At 37.1% G+C, this 5,000-nt stretch overlaps 1 protein-coding gene and 1 long non-coding RNA gene across 2 annotated transcripts in view; both read left to right on the plus strand.

Moving 5' to 3' along the window:
- Window positions 1–5,000, plus strand: part of LOC138058234 (protocadherin Fat 4-like) — a 78,261-nt gene that overhangs the window by 25,533 nt on the left and 47,728 nt on the right. The gene's annotated exons all lie outside the window — the stretch shown is intronic.
- LOC138058244 (uncharacterized) lies at window positions 2,797–4,240 on the plus strand. The gene is made up of 2 exons (XR_011133832.1): window positions 2,797–3,085; window positions 3,654–4,240. It is a non-coding gene; the product is annotated as an uncharacterized lncRNA (long non-coding RNA).

A 5,000-nucleotide genomic window follows, 5' to 3' on the forward strand; every position in this document is an offset into this window, starting at 1 on the left:
TTTAGAAATGTTTAATTTATTACAAAAAAATGTTATCTTACAGTATTTTCATGTAAAAGTGGTAAGTGATTTTGGTAAATGAAATAGTAACTTACTTGTGATAAAAGGCATCATTTTGCTATCATTTTCTTTATTGGTGACTCAGCAGCAAATGTCACTGTCACAAAATTTTTTGTTAACTTAGGGCATCCCTAAAAAATGCTTTCTTTCCGTTCACGTCCCTCTTGTGAGAGTGGGTTGGACACTGCCCAAACAAAACATTATGACAGAAGGAGTCTGAGTCCAAGAGATATCGGTTGTTATGTACAGGCAGGCTAATAAAATAACCAGTTCTATTTTAAACAAAGTATTGATAAAAAATGTTTTTCATATAGAACACAGCATGTGAATTTGAATTTTAAAAATCAAAATTTTTCTTGTCAGAGAGACCATCTAGAATTGGGTTGGTCACATGAATGGGAAACAAAACATTTTATTGGGATGGCCTTATAAAAATATTACAGTTAAATAAACAAAATTCTGGAACTACACATTTCAGTGTATAAAGTATTATACATGTATCAACAGACTTCTCTTGGTATGAAACTGTTCATTTTTTTTTACAAGTTCCTGTAGGATTGCCATCATGGCTTGTGATTGTTGTTGTTGTTGCAGCATGATGGATGCTTGCATTTGCTGTTGCTGCTGCCACTGTTGTTGCTGCTCTTTTTGCAGTGTAGCAAACATATTTTGTTGTTGTTGCTGCTGCTGCAGCAGTTGTGCTGTGAAGGCTTGTTGGGCCTTTGCGTTTGCCTCTTGAGCCTCCCTTTGAATCTCCAACTCTTCCTCCCTCAGCCTCATTTGTTGTTGAGATCTCTCTTTGAGGTATTCTATGGTCTCTCCTCCAGACCTCCTCTTAACTGGCTTATCTTGTTTTGCCTCCACACCTTGACGCTTGCGTGTCTGGCCAACTCTTTCTAGTGCTTGGGCCCTTACCTCTTCTGCCACTTTCCTCTCTCTGTCCTCTTTTTCTTTCCTCTCATCTTGTCCTGCCTTCTGCTCTTTCTCTGCATCCCCTGCCCTACCAACAATTTCTTCCATCAGTTGATCAAATTCTGTCGGGGGAGGCACTTCAACCCCACTTGCTTTTCTCTCCTCTTGCATCTTTTTTTTGTAGTTTCTAATCAAAACGAGATTCACCCTGTCCCAGACAGACCTGCCAGTGACACTAAAATTTATTTGGTTGGTGAGATGAAAGCCATCAAGGTTAGCTGCAATTTTTTTCCACAGAGCAAATCTTTCCCTGCTCCCTTTTGGGTGCTGGTAAGGGTCAAGGGCCACTACTTCTCTTGCCAAGAGGATGTCATGCAGGCGAAGCTAGCGCATAATTGGCTTAGGGTCCTTTGTCGACCTTAAAATAAAAAAAATACATAATTATCATTGGACATTGGGCTTGAGCATGAACATTGTAAATACTGAAAGTGCAAACAAACAAATGAAGAACTAAATCAAGCCCCATCAAACAAAAAGGAACCTTATGCAAAATGGGTCATTTGCACGGGTCTCTCTGGTTTAGTACTGTGGTAATTATTTTTAATTTCCAATGTATATGTGCTTGTGAAGTACACCACTACTTGAAACAAATTAGATAAAATACTGCACATACAGCCAATTTTGGCATGGTGAGGCCCAGCTTGCAAAAGAAATTGCTGGAGCACAACCCAACTTGTACATAAAATTTGTATCCAACAAAAATTAAATATGTGGTTAAATGAAGTGAACGAAAATTAGTTTGACCGTTGTCTAAAGTTGTCTCACGTTTCATTTCACAAGCCCTTCAGATTAGCTATTCATTACATAATTAAGGTCCAGTAAGTTGAAGTATCAATAAGTCTTTTTGTTTTCATTCAAAAATATTTTTGAAGTGTTTTCTCTGACACGATGCGATATGTTTCTTAACTCACTATTCGAGAACAATGATCTAAAAAGATATTTATTCCACAAATTTACAAGCGCGGGGTTCCCGTTAGTGCATTAGTGGCTAGAAAAAAATTGAATTGGTTCTCATCTTTATGAAAGGGCAAATAAAACATCAACATAGTACTGTACTGACATGATATCTCTTTCACTCGATGGTCTTCCACGAAATGGCAAGTCCCGTGAAATCCTAACAAGAACTACGTTGAACAATGAAGAAAACATTCAGCTCGCTATCAACTTTCAAGCAAGACAAAACACTCAGAGAAAAGCCCTGCAATTACAAGGCAGTTCACGAGAAGAGCCGGAGAAAGGGAAGGGAAAATTAGATACGGTATGGAGAAGGAGAAGAGAGATTAAGGACTAGAGAGTAAATTTATGAATGCGTTGCGAACGAAACCAACGTCGAGATTTTAGAAGTACGAAGTTCAAAATCGCAATATTTCTGCTAACTGCAATCCCTAACAACACGGACACGTTTCACTGATATTTCCGCTATGATTACTCCTCAGTTGAACATGGTAGATGATGAAAAACCTAAAACTATTAGATTTTAAGGACATGAAAACTAAAATACAGCGCACGGCCATCAAGTCCGAGATGTGGTAGCCAAATTATGATCGAAAACACACAATAATACCTTAACTAAGGTAAAAAAAATACACAGACCTAGTTAAAGGCTCCTCTAAAATTGCCATCCTAGCCTAAAGTTTGTTAAATATATTTTTAAAGCTGGGGAAAAAGACAATATTTACTCACGTTTTCTGAAAACGTCACTTCAGCAACTTTGACGTCGGGGCCGTGAACACAACGTTTTCACTGGCGAAAAATGTCTGCGCATGAGTCGCGCGATATGTCACGTGACGCGTTTCCGGGACGATCATTGGCTCTCGTGAAAAAAACACTCCCGAGGAGAACAGAAAAATGGCTGCCTTTTGAGAATCGGTAGCTTGTTGGTTTCCGTTCTTTTTAGAGCGATCAAGACTAGTTTTAACGCCAGTTTCAAGTGGAATGTATTCTTAGAGAATGTCTATGTTGTGTAAATCGTTTAAAAGTCCAATCCAACCAGCATCCTCGGAAAATTTGCTCCTGGAAAATTTTATTTCGTGGGAAAAGAGCTGCGAAACAGGTGAGTTTTTTACGCAATTTTTGATGTGGAAAGTTTGTTGCCACCGGGTACAAAAAGTTACTGTAATATACAGAAAGGAGGATTCCTAAGGTTTCCGTTCATGTGTGAATTGGCTTGTACCAGGTGGCAGGGAAATGGCAATATTGTTCAACGTGAAGGTTATTTTTTTCTGCGTTACACCTTACGATCCGCACCTCTACATGAATGATCAATGATTCGATCAGATATGAATTTGATTTTGAATGTGATTGTCTCATTGGGAACGTAACCCTAGTATCAAATATTTTAAATAGCTGCTTTTAAGCTCATTTTATATTCCCTTTTCCGGTGAAGGCCTAAGTTATTATACTTTTTAGCAGTCACAACTCAACGATCCTTGCGTTCAAGTAGTTACCAAGTTATGGATTTGCAATCAATTTGAGTTTAAAATCAAAATCAAAATCCATGTTAGTTAAAATTATGTTTGGAAGAACAAAAGTGTAGGTACAGATGTATATAGGTATCTATAGATTGAGGTTTTTTTTACTATTGTTTTCTGGTAGCATTAATGATGTAATTTTGGTTTTAGGGGACTGTCATGTGTTGTTGGATCAAGGAAATTCTGTTTTGAGTCAAGTATGGTTGACAGTGGATAGTTGTTCCTGAAAAGGCTGAAAGGAAGCTTTATTGCCTTGGACTTTTTTGCTTACACCCCACATGTTTGTTCTTTTCTTACATGGCAAAATTTATTAATATATTATGTGATTTGGAGCTGCAGCTAGAAACAGTGTCCCATGCATAAGGTCTCATTGGGGTTGATGGCAGTAAAATAATTTTGGTAAAAAATATGTTTAGAGTTTTTATCATAACTTCTCATCTTGGTCCTGCTGGACTTCAAACATGCTCTACCATTTTGCACAAGGAACTTGTGAATCAACCGTTACCTTTTGGTGTATTTGCAATATAAATGATATTTTGGATAGCAATTGATTTATTTTTCTTATCCCTTATGTGTAGATATCCTATATCTGTCACATAGTTAGTTTTAAGCTTTTATTTCCTGTAGTGTATCTTTATTATAGTTAGCACATGACCCCACAAGCATGTGTTATTGCTTTAATATTGATTGTGTTTGAATAAAGGATATTGTTGTCTTGTCTTGTAGATAATGCAAAACAGCCTGAGTTGTATTTGCATTATTTCTGAATGTTACTTTTAAAGGGCAAACCATTAAAAGGTGTACAAAGTTTGCAGGAGTTCAGGAAAAATATTCAAAATATTCATTGATTTGATGTTCCTGAAGCAGGTAAATCTTGAAGAGTTTACGCAACCATCTTTGGAATATACGGCATTTCTTTTTGGGAAATTTTATGTTCAAGTCCACAGAATTCATTTTCTTTATGTTGAGAAGTACTGTAAGACTGTTGACTCCATGGGGTTCCCCATTGACGAGTAAAATCGTCTGGTGTTAGACAGAGCAAAATACTCTGGCTTTAGACAGAGTAAAATACCAAGTATGGCCGGTTTAGGGGTGAAAGGGTTAAAGTGCAATCATTACTTTGACTTTCTTTCTTCAATTGAACCAATACAAAGTGACTAATCATCACCTCCACCATTGCTATACAACGGCTTTGGCTTTTAGAACAAAGTATCAAAGTTGAAGCTGGTGGCTCAAGGAGTAAACTTTGCAAAAAAGTTAGGTTAAAAATACTTTTATGCTATTTGAGTATTTTTGTGGAACAAATTTGCATAATATCGTTAAAGTCATTAAATCAATGAGAATCCAAACATGAGGAAGCGGTTTGCTCAGGAGGGGTCTTTTTTTTTTTAAACAACCCTTAAAGGTAACAGAATCTTGTTTTCTGGGTGTAGGCTAAAGAAATCTGACCCCTTAGGGGAACCAGTTCTAAATTGACAAATGACTGGCATTTTATAA

Source organism: Montipora capricornis, chromosome 7 (genome assembly GCF_036669925.1).
Source record: "Montipora capricornis isolate CH-2021 chromosome 7, ASM3666992v2, whole genome shotgun sequence".
NCBI lineage: Eukaryota > Metazoa > Cnidaria > Anthozoa > Scleractinia > Acroporidae > Montipora > Montipora capricornis.